This window comes from Dermochelys coriacea, chromosome 10 (genome assembly GCF_009764565.3).
Source record: "Dermochelys coriacea isolate rDerCor1 chromosome 10, rDerCor1.pri.v4, whole genome shotgun sequence".
Lineage (NCBI taxonomy): Eukaryota > Metazoa > Chordata > Testudines > Dermochelyidae > Dermochelys > Dermochelys coriacea.
Genome location: NC_050077.1, coordinates 668,817 through 686,355, shown reverse-complemented (window position 1 = coordinate 686,355; position 17,539 = coordinate 668,817). Strand labels below are relative to the sequence as shown.

At 44.3% G+C, this 17,539-nt stretch overlaps 1 long non-coding RNA gene across 1 annotated transcript in view; it reads right to left on the bottom strand.

Annotated features, from left to right (window-relative positions):
* The window catches only part of LOC122456071, a 49,283-nt gene extending 37,621 nt beyond the window's left edge, over positions 1-11,662 (bottom strand). Inside the window, exons 1-3 of the long non-coding RNA XR_006274711.1 lie at positions 11,135-11,662; positions 8,078-8,171; positions 2,097-2,168 (exon numbers count right to left, since the gene is read on the bottom strand). This is a non-coding gene — a long non-coding RNA (uncharacterized LOC122456071). The remainder of the gene's footprint in view (positions 1-2,096; positions 2,169-8,077; positions 8,172-11,134) is intronic.
* Positions 11,663-17,539: the final 5,877 nt, after the last annotated feature.

The window sequence follows — 17,539 nt, the reverse complement described above, 5'->3', positions numbered from 1 at the left end:
AAGGCAGCAGGGTGACTGGAGAACCCAAGAGGTTCTTTCTCCAACCCATTATCTAGGAAAAAAAGCTCCATGGATTAAACTGGCTTAGCCGCATTGGCCCTGCTTTCACTGGAGCTACTCCAGGGAGGAATTTGGTCCCAGAATTTTTTTTTTTAATCTCACCTAGCTCACAACTGCTTTTCTGGGTTTCAAGTGAGCCTGATAAAGAGACTGGGTGGCTCCAGGAATTGCTGCAAGGACACAGAGCCTTTATTATTTCTGTAGCACCAGCGGCTCTGTCCATGGGAACCTGAGCCATCATTCACTGCATGGTTTCTTACAGGCACTGTGGTCAGCAGGTCCTCACCTGAAATTCAGCCTTGGTTAGCAGCGACCCAAAGCTCTGACCCTTCACTGGCAGCTCAGTGCCTGTGTGAAACAAGATGCATTTCCCCACAGGAACCCTCAGCATAAGAGCTCTCTTCACAGCCACTGGTGGTGGTCTCAGCATTAGGGTGACCAGACAGAAAATGTGAAAAATCAGGACGGGGGTTGGGGGTAATAGGTGCCTATATAAGAAAAAGACCCAAAAATCGGGACTGTCCCTATAAAATTGGGACATCTGGTCACCCTACTCAGCACGGAGGTCAAACTACGAAGGGCTGCTGAAGCTGAATTCCCTTCTTATCCCGAACAGTGGGGTCTCCGGAGAGCAGCATGCAGGAGACGCTTGTGCTGCCACGGTATGTCCCCTTCCCTGTTCTACAGCTAGCCGGGGTCCTCAGGCTGGTCCACCCAGTACCTTTCACTAGAGGAATATTCTGTTTCTAGAGCCAGGTGAGATGAAACCCCAATTTCTGTCACAGTGGCAGAAGTATGTCCACAAGGCACAGATTTCACCTGCCAAAGGCTGGGAGTGGGTGATGGGGGATGGGTTACTTGACGATTGCCTGTTCTGTTTATTCCCTGTGAAGCACCTGGCATTGGCCACTGTTGGCAAACAGGATACTGGGCTAGATGGACCCAGTAAGGCCCTTCTTATGAGCAGTTTGATACATCAGTTATTTAGAGGAGGAACCACAGAAACAAACTGTTTTCAAATGAAAAGAATTCTTATTGCCATGCAAACAGGACCAAATATATTAACTACATCTGTCATTTGCTCCCACTATCTGCACGTCCCTATTGCCTAGACACCCAAGCTGTGCTGCCCATGCCTAGTGAGCTCTCTTCCTTGCCACAACTGGCAGTGGTGGGACTCCACAATACAAGCCAAAACCTTAGTCCACTCAGCCCGCAAACTATGGTTGGACTGCCATGAGCTCTGTGCCAAGTGGCCGGTGTTGCAGTCAGACTAATAGCCTGTGACGAATCTGCTGTTACTCAAAGATGAGCTACAGAGCCACTTCTCAAAGATGAGCTACAGTGCTCTTCGCTCCTCTCCTGTTGTGTCACAGGACATAGCAGGGCATCTGCTGTCATTGCCTCTGAACTGCCCATCCTTGGACCCTCATTGCCCGCAATGGCTTTGCTCCTAGGTCAGCACTATCTGTCCTCAAGTAGGAAGCTCACAGGACCGAAATTCTCTTGTTTTCAAAACCTTACAAGAGAATGAAGAAATAAAAAACTTTCACAAATATTTAACTAGCTAGAAATGTTTGCAGGAAAGTGGTTTTAAAAGTCTAAATATTTGAAAATGATGTAAACAATACGTTTTCATATAAACAGCTGTGCCAAGAAACCCCATTCAGAATTCACCCGCTCATCACTACAAAGCATGTCAAATCTGAATCAAACAGCTTAGCCACCTGTTTCCACTTTGCAGGCAACCAATCATTGTCTTCAAAGTTACAAAGCTATTTTCAATTTGAAAGCAACAAATCAAAGTTTAATTATTTTGTCCTTCAAAGTCTTCCACTATCTTTCACTGAGGCTTTTTCAGATATGAAGAACTACGATTGGCTACCTTAAAAAGGGAAGAATTGATTGACAGTTGATGAAAACACTTCTAAGGACAATAGTATTTGTCAGTCTGATGCTTTCCACTCAGAAGACAAAATGCATTTTATCAACACCCTGAAATTATTTTGTCAACAAAATTCACTTTATGGCAATACCTTAATCTGTCACATTGATAGAAGAACAATCTTCAGAGCATTTCCAAACCATTTTGCCAACACAACTAATTTCTGTAAAATTAAATAAAAAGAAAAGGAGTACCGGTGGCACCTTAGAGACTAACAAATTTATTAGAGCATAAGCTTTCGTGAGCTACAGCTCACTTCATTGGATGCATTTGGTGGAAAAAACAGAGGAGAGATTTATATACACACACACACAGAGAACATGAAACAATGGGTTTATCATACATACTGTAAGGAGAGTGATCACTTAAGATAAGCCATCACCAGCAGCAGGGGGGGGAAAGGAGGAAAACCTTTCATGGTGACAAGTAAGGTAGGCTAATTCCAGCAGTTAACAAGAATATCAGAGGAACAGTGGGGGGTGGGGTGGGAGGGAGAAATACCAGGGGGAAATAGTTTTACTTTGTGTAATGACTCATCCATTCCCAGTCTCTATTCAAGCCTAAGTTAATTGTATCCAGTTTGCAAATTAATTCCAATTCAGCAGTCTCTCCTTGGAGTCTGTTTTTGAAGCTTTTTTGTTGAAGTATAGCCACTCTAAGATCTGTGATCGAGTGACCAGAGAGATTGAAGTGTTCTCCAACTGGTTTTTGAATGTTATAATTCTTGACGTCTGATTTATGTCCATTCATTCTTTTACGTAGAGATTGTCCAGTTTGGCCAATGTACATGGCAGAGGGGCATTGCTGGCACATGATGGCATATATCACATTGGTAGATGCGCAGGTGAACGAGCCTCTGATAGTGTGGCTGATGTGATTAGGCCCTATGATGGTATCCCCTGAATAGATATGTGGACAGAGTTGGCAACGGGCTTTGTTGCAAGGATAGGTTCCTGGGTTAGTGGTTCTGTTGTGTGGTGTGTGGTTGCTGGTGAGTATTTGCTTCAGATTGGGGGGCTGTCTGTAAGCAAGGACTGGTCTGTCTCCCAAGATCTGTGAGAGTGATGGCTCGTCCTTCAGGATAGGTTGTAGATCCTTGATGATGCGTTGGAGAGGTTTTAGTTGGGGGCTGAAGGTGATGGCTAGTGGCGTTCTGTTGTTTTCTTTGTTGGGCCTGTCCTGTAGTAGGTGACTTCTGGGTACTCTTCTGGCTCTGTCAATCTGTTTCTTCACTTCAGCAGGTGGGTATTGTAGTTGTAGGAATGCATGATAGAGATCTTGTAGGTGTTTGTCTCTGTCTGAGGGGTTGGAGCAAATGCGGTTATATCGTAGCGCTTGGCTGTAGACAATGGATCGAGTGGTATGATCTGGATGAAAGCTAGAGGCATGTAGGTAGGAATAGCGGTCAGTAGGTTTCCGATATAGGGTGGTGGTTATGTGACCATCGCTTATTAGCACTGTAGTGTCCAGGAAGTGGATCTCTTGTGTGGACTGGTCCAGGCTGAGGTTGATGGTGGGATGGAAATTGTTGAAATCACACAACAGAACCACTAACCCAGGAACCTATCCTTGCAACAAAGCCCGTTGCCAACTCTGTCCACATATCTATTCAGGGGATACCATCATAGGGCCTAATCACATCAGCCACACTATCAGAGGCTCGTTCACCTGCGCATCTACCAATGTGATATATGCCATCATGTGCCAGCAATGCCCCTCTGCCATGTACATTGGCCAAACTGGACAATCTCTACGTAAAAGAATGAATGGACATAAATCAGACGTCAAGAATTATAACATTCAAAAACCAGTTGGAGAACACTTCAATCTCTCTGGTCACTCGATCACAGATCTTAGAGTGGCTATACTTCAACAAAAAAGCTTCAAAAACAGACTCCAAGGAGAGACTGCTGAATTGGAATTAATTTGCAAACTGGATACAATTAACTTAGGCTTGAATAGAGACTGGGAATGGATGAGTCATTACACAAAGTAAAACTATTTCCCCCTGGTATTTCTCCCTCCCACCCCACCCCCCACTGTTCCTCTGATATTCTTGTTAACTGCTGGAATTAGCCTACCTTGCTTGTCACCATGAAAGGTTTTCCTCCTTTCCCCCCCCTGCTGCTGGTGATGGCTTATCTTAAGTGATCACTCTCCTTACAGTATGTATGATAAACCCATTGTTTCATGTTCTCTGTGTGTGTGTGTATATAAATCTCTCCTCTGTTTTTTCCACCAAATGCATCCGATGAAGTGAGCTGTAGCTCACGAAAGCTTATGCTCTAATAAATTTGTTAGTCTCTAAGGTGCCACCGGTACTCCTTTTCTTTTTGCGAATACAGACTAACACGGCTGCTACTCTGAAACCTGTAAAATTAAATGTTCACTTTTTAATCAGATGTCCAGGAAGATGCTGTAGCATATGCCAAACAGGGCATGAACTGAAGCACACTAGCTGACTAGCAACATCAATGGGATTTTATGAATAAAATCCATACCAATCAGATATTACACCAGACTGATACAAACGGCATATGGAATAGATGCAGCAAGTGGTCAATTATTTGTAAGTCAAGAACCTTTCTTTAGTAAATCATGAAGTACTAATTATTCAGTCTTGCTAACTAAGAACATAGTTTGAAGAGTCTGAGATTGCTGAGTTGTAATCTAGTTGAGGAATGCGCATGGTTGTGTACACACACAAACTAGTGTACCATTTTCCTATACTGAATGGAATCTGCCAGACGCCTATATCAGTCTACATATCAGTTCACCTTATTGGCCTGATAGCTAAGATGAACCTTTATTTAACATTCAGGGCATTGTGTTTTAGAGGAGGAGGATATGAATCATACTCTCATATATTATAGAATCATAGAAGTGCAAAGCTGGAAGGGACCTCGAGAAGGCATCAAGCCCAGTCCCCTGCACTATGGCAGGACCAAATAAACTGAGACCGTCCCTGACAGGTGTTTTTCCAACTTATTTTTAAAAGCTTCCAATGATGGGGACTCCATGACCTCCCTTGGAAGTCTGTTCCAGAGCTTAGCTACCTTTAGAGTTGGAAAGCTTTTCCTAATATCTCACCTAACTCTCCCTTGCTGCAGATTAAGCCCATTGCTTCTTCTCTTACCTTCAGTACATGGGAGAACAACTGATCACCCTCCTCTTCATAACAGCCCTTAACAGATTGGAAGACTGTTACAATGTCACCCCTTAGCCTTCTTTTCTCAAGACTAAACATGGTCAGTTTTTTCAACCTTTCCTCATAGGGCAGGTTTTTTAAATCTTTTATCATTTGTATTGCTCTCCTGTGGAGTCTCTCCAATTTGTCCACATCTTTCCCCACATGTGAGTCCCAGAACTGGACACAGTACTCCAGCTGGGGCCTCACCAGTGCTGAGTAGAGCAGGACAATTATGTCCTGTGTAGTACATAAAACACTCTTGTTAATACACCCCAAAATCACATTAGCCTTTTTTGTAGCTGTGTCACATTGACGGCTCATATTCAATTTGTGATCCACTATGACCTCCAGATCCTTTTCAGCAGTACTGCCATCTAGATAGTTATTCCCCATTATGTAGCTGTACATTTGGTTTCTCCTTCCTAAGTGAAGTACTTTGCACTTGTCTTTATTGAATTTCATCTTGTTGAATTCATGTATACTTTTAGCTAACTCCCTGAAAAAGCACAAGAACAAATCCACACAGACACAGCCCTGAAACCCCAACTTGGGGTATTCTATCTGCTACCCAAGATCCATAAACCTGGAAATCCTGGATGCCTCATCATCTCAGGCATTGGCACCCTGACAGCAGGATTGTCTGGCTATATGGTCTCCCTCCTTAGGCCCTACGCTACCAGCACTCCCAGCTATCTTCGAGACACCACTGACTTCCTGAGGAAACTACAATCCATCAGTGATCTTCCTGAAAACACCATCCTAGCCACTATGGATGTAGAAGCCCTCTACACCAACATTCCACACAAAGATGGACTACAAGCCGTCAGGAACAGTATCCCCGATAATGTCACGGCAAACCTGGGGGCTGAACTTTGTGACTTTGTCCTCACCCATAATTATTTCACATTTGGGGACAATGTATACCTTCAAATCAGCCGCACTGCTATGGGTACTCGCATGGCCCCACAGTATGCCAACATTTTTATGGCTGACTTAGAACAACGCTTCCTCAGCTCTTGTCCCCTAATGCCCCTACTCTACTTGCGCTACATTGATGACCTCTTCATCATCTGGACCCAGGGAAAAGAAGCCCTTGAGGAATTCCACCATGATTTCAACAATTTCCATCCCACCATCAACCTCAGCCTGGACCAGTCCACACAAGAGATCCACTTGCTGGACACTACGGTGCTAATAAGCAATGGTCACATAAACATCACCCTATACCGGAAACCTACTGACCGCTATTCCTACCAACATGCCTCCAGCTTTCATCCACACCACACCACACAATCCATTGTCTACAGCAAGCTCTACGATACAACCGCATTTTCTCCAATCCCTCAGATAGAGACAAACACCTACAAGATCTCTATCATGCATTCCTACAACTACAATACCCACCTGCTGAAGTGAAGAAACAGATTGACAGAGCCAGAAGAGTACCCAGAAATCACCTACTACAGGACAGGCCCAACAAAGAAAATAACAGAACAGCACTAGCCATCACCTTCAGCCCACAACTAAAACCTCTCCAATGTATCATCAAGGATCTACAACCTATCGTGAAGGATGACCCATCACTCTCACAGATCTTGGGAGACAGGCCAGTCCTTGCTTACAGACAGCTCCCCAACCTGAAGCAAATACTCACCAGCAACCACACACCACACAACAGAACCACTAACCCAGGAACCTATCCTTGCAACAAAGCCCGTTGCCAACTGGGTCCACATATCTATTCAGGGGACATCATCATAGGACCTAATCACATCAGCCACAATATCAGAGGCTCGTTCACCTGCGCATCTACCAATGTGATATATGCCATCATGTGCCAGCAATGCCCCTCTGCCATGTACATTGGTTAAACTGGACAGTCTTTACGTAAAAGAATAAATGGACACAAATCAGACGTCAAGAATTATAACATTCAAAAAACAGTTGGAACACAATTCAATCTCTCTGGTCACTCGATTACAGACCTAAAAGTGGCAATACTTCAACAAAAAAACTTCAAAAACAGACTCCAATGAGAGACTGCTGAATTGGAATTAATTTGCAAACTGGGTACAATTAACTTAGGCTTGAATAGAGACTGGGAGTGGATGGGTCATTACACAAAGTAAAACTATTTCCCCATGTTTATTCCCCACCCCCCACCCTCACCGTTCCTCAGACGTTCTTGTCAACTGCTGGAAATGGCCCACCTTGATTATCACTACAAAAAGCTCCCCACCCCACCCCCGCCGCTCTCCTGCTGGTAATAGCTCACCTTAAGTGATCACTCTCTTTACAGTGTGTCTGGTAACACCCATTGTTTCATGTTCTCTGTGTATATAAATCTCCCCACTGTATTTTCCACTGAATGCATCCGATGAAGTGAGCTGTAGCTCACGAAAGCTTATGCTCAAATAAATTTGTTAGTCTCTAAGGTGCCACAAGTACTCCTTTTCTTTTTTGCACATGTTAAAGCCACAGATGGGCAACTTCAGACTTTTGGGTGCCTCACTACACAGACTTTAACATTCATTTAATGTGGTTGTTTGGAGGTTTTTTGGTTTTGTTTTTTTTTTGTTAATGCTATGGAATGTCTAGGGTTAATTTTCTTTTAAATGATAAAATGGTAACATTGTTTTGCTTTTTGCTTTTTTAAAGTATTATTTCCAACTCTCTTTCTTGTCAAAAATAGCTGCACTGTTTTTGCTCAAATTTTCAAAAAACATTTGCACCCAGGGAACAAACATGGAAAATTTCAGTCTAAAAGGCAAAAGGCTGACTAAGTTTAAAACAACTGAAAAAAATCCATCCAAATGAAAACAGTTGTGCAACCAGAAGCATAGGCATGACTACCCACTCCGCTGTAATGAAAATGTTCGTACCTTCCATCCAAGGGTCTCCAACTGCTTTCAAATTTGAGTTCAGGTGTGTAACACACGATACTTCCCGATATCATCCATTATCCCCATTTTACAGCTGTGGAAAGAGAAGCACTGAGAGGTCAAGTGATTTTCCCGAGATCCCATAATAACAAAAGAAGTCAATGGTACAACCAAGAATAGACCCAGACCTCCTGCCTCTCAGTCCATTCCTGTAACCAGCTATAGCAATATCAGTCATTAACATGTTCACAAAATTACAAAATCATTAGGTCAGCTATACCACATTCATTGGTACCACACAAGATTATCCCTAGGTTTGTATTGACAAAGTTACACCCTTCCTCACTGATGATGCATTGCATTTTCTGGGGGCACTGAAGGGGTTAAACGAAAAAAACATTTTTGAGGCTTGAGGAGGATACAGGGCAAATGAAGCAAATTTCCCAAGTGCTGTTTAGATATGGGGTGCACTCAGAATGGCAGCTGCTGAAATGGCTCTAGCTAAAATGTTGCTTTCCCTTCACTTGTCCACTCATAAGCAAACACACGCACATTCACATATATAAATATAAGAGTCAACCTACAAAGTCAGGCACATGCAAATTTATTCTGTTCTCTTAGAAATGCTGATAAACATTATTCTCCAAAGCCAAATGCTCCATCAAAGTCTCTCTTTAACCTTGTTTCTTTATCTTTTAGCAGTTTATTTGATAAGCCTCAGTAGCCACACTAAGGCTGGAAGTTTTTGCCTCATTCCTTTTTCTGGGGCTTCCAGAACTTGTCAAGTCCTGCTCATCTCTAAATGTTTATAGAGATTGAAGCGGGTACAGGCCAATAACAACCAGTCAGAAGCTTTCAAACCCAACATAAAACTTCCCGGAGTGTGAAAACCTCTGGACAGCTTCTCTCATGTAATTTTCCATAGCTGAACTTCAGAGCTTGAATCCCAGCCTACAGGTCCCTAGAATGCAGGGGAAGTGGGCTCACCTCATCTCCAGCTCACTGCTCCTCCTGCTCACATTGGAGGCTAACGTGCTGGAAGACCCTGAAGGAACGATCCTGGGGCTCCAGATTTCTGCCGTGGCTATAGTCAGGAAGTCCCAGGAATCTCAAGGGAAAGCTTGTTCCAGTGAGATTTTCATCAAGATTTTGCAGACCTATGACGTTTGAATAAACCAATTCTGCAGGGCTGTGTTCAGTGCTAGCACAGTCCCCACTGAACTCTATGGATTTGCACCCACATGCAATAGGGTGGAATTTGCAGGCTAGAAACACACCCCCTCAAGCATGATTCCCCATGTACAATTACATTTCAAGACCTATCTGTTAGAAAACTTTTAATCCATGGAAGGTATGCCATGTTCATTTTATATTGTTCTAGTTTGCTACGTCAAACGCCTTACAGAAATCTATTACATCAAAATCATTATCTTTATCAAACTTGTAATTTTGACAAAAAAGATATCAAGTTAGCTTGACAGGATCTATTTTCCATAAACCCCTGTTGATTGACATTAAATATATTGCCCTCCTTTTATTCTTTATTTACCAAATCCCAGGTCAGCCGATCCATTATTTTGCCCAGGATCAATGTCAGGCTAACAGGAATATAGTATAGAACTGGCTGAACATATATGCCACACTGCTACTTTTGCTGATCTCTTCCCTACTGCTCAGAGCTGGGCTGAGCTCTCCCCTGCCGATCCGGGCTGGGCTCTCGCCTACCACTCCGAGCTGGGCCGAGCTCTCCCTGCCGATCCGGGCTGGGCTCTCGCCTACCACTCCGAGCTGGGCCGAGCTCTCCCTGCCGATCCGGGCTGGGTTCTCGCCTACCTCTCCGAGATGGGCCGAGCTCTCCCCTACCACTCCGAGCTGGGCCGAGCTCTCCCCTGCCGATCCGGGCTGGGCTCTCGCCTACCTCTCCGAGATGGGCCGAGCTCTCCCCTACCACTCCGAGCTGGGCCGAGCTCTCCCTGCCGATCCGGGCTGGGCCGAGCTCTCCCTGCCGATCCGGGCTGGGCTCTCGCCTACCACTCCGAGCTGGGCTCTCGCCTACCACTCCGAGCTGGGCCGAGCTCTCCCTGCCGATCCGGGCTGGGTTCTCCCCTACCACACCGAGCTGGGCTGAGCTCTCCCCTGCTGATCCAGGCTGATGCACTCCGTACTGCTGAGCATGTTTAGCTCTAATGCGTAGAATAGAATGTCTCTTCTATCTAAGCAATGGAGCATTAATCCCAAAGATCTCTTTGTTCCTTACTAGGAACATGTCTCTTGCGAGTGTGAAAGTGACTTGAAAGAACAATAATGTCAGTAAACATACCGCCGTGGCCCTTTAAATAGCCGCCGGAGCCCTGGGGAAGCGGCAGGGCTCCAGCGGCTATTTAAAGGACAGGGGTAGCAGAGGCAGCTGGAGCCCCTGCTACCCCAGGGCTCTGGGGACTATTTAAAGGGCCCACGGCTCCCCTGCTTCTACCACTCTGGTCCTTTAAATAGCTGCCGGAGCCCTGGAGTAGCAGCGGTGGGGCTCCAGTGGCTATTTAAAGGGCTCGGGAGGTAGAAGCAGGGGAGCCCCGGGCCCTTTAAATAGCCTCCAGAGCCCTGGGCTGCTGCTTCTACCCTGGTGGGGGGGCACTTACCTTACAGGGTGGGCTGGGGCTGGCTCTCACCACCTCAACCCCGCCCCTTCCGCCCTAGGCCCCACCCCTTCTGGGGGCCAGAGCTGGCCCCAGAGTACTGGTAAGTCACTCGACTTACTTTCACCCCTGCATCAGGGTCAATTTTTAAGTCTAGAAACAAAGAATGCAGGCCATGCTTACAGGATGGGGGACTCAATCCTGGGGAGCAGGGACTCTAAAAAAGACTTGGGGGTCATGGTGGTTTATCAGCAGAACACTAGCTCCCTGTAGAACACCATGGTCAAAAGAGCTAATGCAATCCTGGGATGTATAAACAGGGGAATGTCAAATAGAAGTAGAACATAACATATGGCCATACTGGTCAGAATAATGAAACTGTTGAAGCTGTCCCCAGCTTTTACTATTTGGGCTCTATACTCACCAGTTCCTCCAACTCTCACATGGAGGTTCTCCATCAGATTGACATCACAGCATCTGCCATGGGTCATTTACAATTAATATGGAATCAACATCACCTCAGGACAACAACCAAGTTCAGGATCTGTTTGAGCTTTATGCTCCCCATACTGTTGCATGGCTGTGAAACATGGACACTACGCCGCTCAGATTGGGCAAAGCTGGAGGCTTTCCACACAAAATGCCAACTTCGTATACTGGGCACAAAGTGGTATGACTTCACCTGTAATGCAGATGTTTATGGTCACTCCAGTCGACAGACTACAGGGGCCATTGTCCGCAGATGGCGCTTTACGCTTTTCGGACATGTCGCGAGAATACCATAAGACATTCCAGCGAACATCATTCTCCGGGTGGCTTGTAACATCTGGGATAAAATTTCACCAACCGAGGGGTGGAGGCAGTCCAAAGGCAGACCCCTTATTCCATGGATTCATCAAGTCTGTTCCGATGTTCGACTCTCAGGCCACCAAGCCCTTGCAGCTGCACAGGAACAGACCAAATGGCGAACAATCACTACGGCCAACTGTTCGGCTAAGCACTGAAGAAGAAAATACTGGGTCAAACCAAAGGTCCATCTAGCCTGGTGTCCTGTCCTCCGACAGTGGCCAGTGCCAGGTGCCCCAGAGGGAATGACCAGAACAGGGAATCATCAAGTGATCCAGCCCCTGTTGCCCATTCCCAGCTTCTGGCAAACAGAGGCTAGGGACATTATTGCTGCCCATCCTGGCTAATAGCCATTGATGGACCTACCCTCCATGAATTTATCTAGTTCTTTTTTGAACCCTTGGACTTGGCCTTCACAACATTCTCTGGCAAACAATTCCACAGGTGGATTGTGCTTTGTGTGAAGAAATACTTCCTTTTATTTTAAACCTGCTGCCTGTTAATTTCATTTCATGACTCCTAGGTCTTCTGTTATGAGGAGTGAATAACACTTCCTTATTTACTTTCTCCACACCAGTCATGATTTTATAGACCTCAATCATATCCCCCCCTTAGTCGCCTCTTTTCAAAGATGAGTAGTCCCAGTTTTATTAATCTCTCCTCATGCGGACGCTGTTCCATACCCCTAATCACTGTTGTTGCCCTTTTCTGAACCTTTTCCAATTCCAATATATCTTTTTTGAGATGTGGCGACCACATCTGCACACAATATTCAATGTGTGGGTGTACCATGGATTTATATAGAGGCAATATGATATTTTCTGTCTTATTATCAATCCCTTTCTTAATGATTCCCAATATTCTGTTCACTTTTTTGACTGCCGCTGCACATTGAGTGGATGTTTTCAGAGAGCTATCCATAATGACTCCAAGTTCTCTTTCTTGAGTGGCAACAGCTAATTTAGACCTCATCATTCTATATGCATAGTTGGGATTATGTTTTCCAATGTGCATTACTTTACATTTATCAACACTGAATTTCATCTGCCATTTTGTTGCCCTGTCATCCAGTTTTGTGAGATCCCTTTGTAACTCTTCACAGTCTGCTTGGGATTTAACCATCTTGAGTAGATTTGTATCAGTAAGTTCTGTATCAGGAGTCTGAAGAACAGCTAGCCAAAAACTCAAAAGGTAATAACAAAATGCTTTTTTAAGTACATCAGAAGCAGGAAGCCTGCTAAACAACCAGTGGGGCCCCTGGACATCGAGATACAAAAGGAGCACTTAAAGATGATAAAGTCATCGGAGAGAAACTAAATTAATTCTTTGCTTCAGTCTTCACATCTGAGGATGTTAGGAAGGTTCCCAAACCTGAGCCATCTTTTGTAGGTGACAAATCTGAGGAATTGTCACATATTGAAGTGTCACTAGAGGAGATTTTGGAATTAATTGAGAAACTTAACAGTAACAAGTCACCAGGATCAGATGGCATTCACCCAAGAGTTCTGAAAGAACTCAAATGTGAAATTGCAGAACTATTAACTATGGTTTGTAACCTGTCCTTTAAATCAGCTACTGTACCCAATGACTGGAAGATAGCTAATGTAACACCAATATTTAAGAAGGGCTCTAGAGGCGATCCTAGCAATTACAGACTGGTAAGTCTAATGTCAGTACCAGGCAAATTAGTTGAAACAATAGTGAAGAATAAAATTGTCAGACACATAGAAGAACATAAATTGTTGCACAAAAGTCAACATGGTTTCTGTAAAGGGAGATCATGTCTTACTAATCTATTAGAGTTCTTTGAGGGGGTCAACAAACATGTGGACAAGGGGGATCCGGTGGACACAGTGTACTTAGATTTCCAGAAAGCTCCTAAACTTTGACAAGGTCCCTCACCAAAGGCTCTTATATAAATTAAGTTGTCACAGAATAAGAAGGAAGAGGCTTTCATGGATTGAGAACTGGTTAAAAGACAAGGAACAAAGGGTAGGAATAAATGGTAAATTTTTAGAATGGAGAGGGGTAACTAGTGGTGTTCCCCAAGGGTCAGTCCTAGGACCAATCCTATTCAACTTATTCATAAATGTTCTGGAGAAAGGGGTAAACAGTGAGGTGGCAAATTTGCAGATGATACTAAACTGCTCAAGATAGTTAAGACCAAAGCAGACTGTGAAGAACTTCAAAAAGATCTCACAAAACTAAGTGATTGGGCAACAAAATGGCAAATTAAATTTAATGTGGATAAATGTAAAGTAATGCACATTGGAAAAAATAACCCCAGCTATACATACAATATGATGGGGGCTAAGTTAGCTACAACTAATCAGGAGAAAGATCTTGGAGTCATCATGGATAGTTCTCTGAAGATGTCCACGCAGTGTGCAGCGGCAGTCAAAAAGGCAAACGGGATGTTAGGAATCATTAAAAAAGGGATAGAGAATAAGACGGAGAATATCTTATTGCCCTTATATAAATCCATGGTACACCCACATTTTGAATTCTGCGTACAGATGCGATCCCCTCATCTCAAAAAAGATATACTGACATTGGAAAAGGTTCAGAAAAGGGCAACTAAAATGATTAGGGGTTTGGAACGGGTCCCATATGAGGAGAAATTAAAGAGGCTAGGACTTTTCAGCTTGGAAAAGAGGAGACTAAGGGGGGATGTGATAGAGTCACAAGTACTCCTTTTCTTTTTGCGGATACAAACTAACACAGCTGCTACTCTGAAATAAAAGGAAGTTCTTCTTCACTCAGCACACAGTCAACCTGCGGAACTCCTTGCCTGAGGAGGTTGTGAAGGCTAGGACTATACCAGGGTTTAAAAGAGAACTAGATAAATTCATGGAGGTTAAGTCCATTAATGGCTATTAGCCAGAATGGGTAAGGAATGGTATCCCTAGCCTCTGTTTGTCAGAGGGTGGAGATGGATGGCAGGAGAGAGATCACTTGATCATTACCTGTTAGGTTCATTCCCTCTGGGGCACCTGGCATTGGCCACTGTCAGTAGACAGGATATGGGGCTGGATGGACCTTTGGTCTGACCAAGTATGGCCATTCTTATGTTCTTATCTGCAAATTTTGCCACCTCACTGCTTACCCCTTTTTCCAGATCACTTGTGAATATGTTGAACAGTACTGATCCCAGTACAGACCCCTGGGGGACACCACTATATCTCTCTCCATTCTGAAAGCTGACCATTTATTCCTACCCTTTGTTTCCTGTCTTTTAACTAGTTACTGATCCATGATTTAGTTGGGGATTGATCCTGCTTTGAGCAGGAGGTTGGACTAGATGACCTCCTGAGGTCCCTTCCAACCCTGATAGTCTATGATTCTATGACCTTCCTTCTTATCCCATGGCAGCCTACTTTGCCTAAGAACCTTTGGTGAGGGACATTGTCAAAGGCTTTCTGAAAATCTAAGTACACTGTATCCACTGGATCCCCCTTGTCCACATGCTTGTTGACCCCATCAAAGAATTCTAGCAGATTGGTGAAGCATGAGTTCCCTTTACAAAAACCAAGTTGAGTCTTCCCCAACAAATTGTGTTCATCTATGTGTCTGATAATTCTGTTCTTTACAATAGTTTAAACCAATTTGCCGGGTATTGAAGTTAGGCTTACTGGCCTGTAATTGCCAGAATCACCTCTGGAGCCCTTTTTTAAAAATTGGCATCACGTTAGCTATCCTCCAGTCATCTGGTACAGAAGCTGATTTAAATGATAGGTTACATACCACAGTTAGTAGTTCCGCAATTTCACATTTGAGTTCCTTCAGAGCTCTTGGGTGAATACTATCTAGTCCTGGTGACTTATTACTGTTTAATTTATCAATTTGGTCCAAAACCTCCTCTAATGACACCTCAATCTGGGACAGTTTCTCAGATTTGTCACCTAAAAAGAATGGGTCAGGTTTGGGAATCTCCCTCACATCCTCAGCCGGGAAGACTGATGCAAAAAATTCATTTAGTTTCTCCACAATGGCTTTATCTTTCTTGAGTGCTCCTTTAGCATCTCGATCGTCCAGTGGCCCCACTGGTTGTTTAGCAGGCTTTCTGCTTCTAATGTACTTAATTCTTTTGCTGTTACTTTTTGAATCTTTGGTTACCTGTTCTTCTAATTCTTTTTTGGCTTTCCTAATTATATTTTTACACTTCACTTGCCAGAGTTTATTCTCTTTTCTATTTTCCTCAGTAGGATTTAACTTCCACTTTTTAAAAGATGCCTTTTTGCCTCTCACTGCTTCTTTTATTTTGTTGTTTAGCCACAGTGGCACTCTTTTGGTTCTTTTACTACGTTTTTTAATTTGGGGTATACATTTAAGTTGAGCCTCTATTATGGTGTCTTTAAAAAGTTTCTATGCAGCTTGCAGGGATTTTCCTTTTGGCACTGCACCTTTTAATTTCTGTTTAACAAACTTCCTCATTTTTGTGTATTTCCCCTTTCTGAAATTAAATGCTACCATGGTGAGTTGCTTTGGTGTTCCCCCACCTCCACCAGGATGTTAAATTTTATTATGTTATGATCACTATTACGAAGCAGTTCAGCAATAGAAAGGTTATTTTACCTCTGTATTTGGCACTGGCGCAACCGCTGCTGGAATACTGAGTCCAGAGCTAGTGTGCACAATTCAAGAATGCTGTTGACAAATTGGAGAGGGTTCAGAGAAGAGCCATGAGAATGACTGAAGGATTGGAAACCTGCCTTATAGTGATAAGCTCAAGGAGCTCAATCAAATAGAAGGTTAAGGGGTGATTTGATCAGTCTGTGAGTACAGAGATGGGGAACAAATATCGAATAGTGAGCTCTTCAGTCTAGCAGACAAAGGTATAGCAAGATCCAATGGCTGGACTCTGAAGCTAGACAAATTCAGAAACTATATAAGGTGCAAACATTTAACAGTGAGGATAACTAAACATTGGAACAACTTGCCAAGGGTGGTGATGGAGTCTCTGTCACTGTCAATTTTTAAATCAAGATGGGATGGTTTTTGAGAAGATCTGCTCTAGTATAGCCTGTCTCTCGCCTGTGCTATCGGAGGTCAGAAACACTGGTCCCTTCTGGCCTTGGAACCTATTAATCTGTGCTGGTAACGGCTGCAGGGCAATGATTGTTATGGGGGATAGTCAACACCCTGCGACTGTCCCGCTCTTGAGAAGATTGAACAGGCTGTAGCTTTCCAAGAGAAGGATCCCCAGAATGCTGCGTGGAGCTATCCTAGAGAAACCTGGGGCCACGCCTGCTCTCACACCTGGCAGAGGCGCTATTGTTATTCATTCCCCCATGTCACCCAGTGGGAGAATGGAAACGGGCTTGTCTAGCTTTCATGACACTAGGAAGGAGGCATTATAGCCAGGGTACAGAGAGAAAACTCAGACCCAAAAAGATGAAGTGACCTGCCCAAGTTCACGCAATGATCGGAGTTTGAGTCAGGATTAAAACTGGCTGATGTCCAGTGCTCAGACCACTCGAGAGGCTGTCACACTCTCAGCCTCAAACACAGGATTAGGTTCTGGTGCTCTGCTAAAACCAGGATACTGAGCGCCGTTGTGGCACTGGGCCTTCACGTTCCCTCAGCGCCCAGATTGCAGAGCAGCTGCCCCAGCGGCTGCGAAGGAAGGAAAGAACTGAGCATTCTGGTATAGCTGATGGGAAGGCAGGGGTGGTGAAAGGCCATAAAGGACAGTGTAAATATGAACAGATACTGAGGCAGCCCCACCAATGGGCATTCTCCAGTCTATAGGCTGTTGGGAGCGCTCTGTTACTGACCACACGTCCATGGTTTATGAGGGTCTCCCACCAAGCCCTGATATAGCCCAGCCCTGGTCAGCTTGTGAGACCAGATATGATCACAGCCAAAGGGGGTAGGCTGCAGGTTGCCATTGCTGTTGACGCATTTCCCTTGGCACACATGGAGAGCATTCAGGGATGGAGATTTGAATTAGCACCAGCCAGTGTGTTGTGAACAGGGAAAG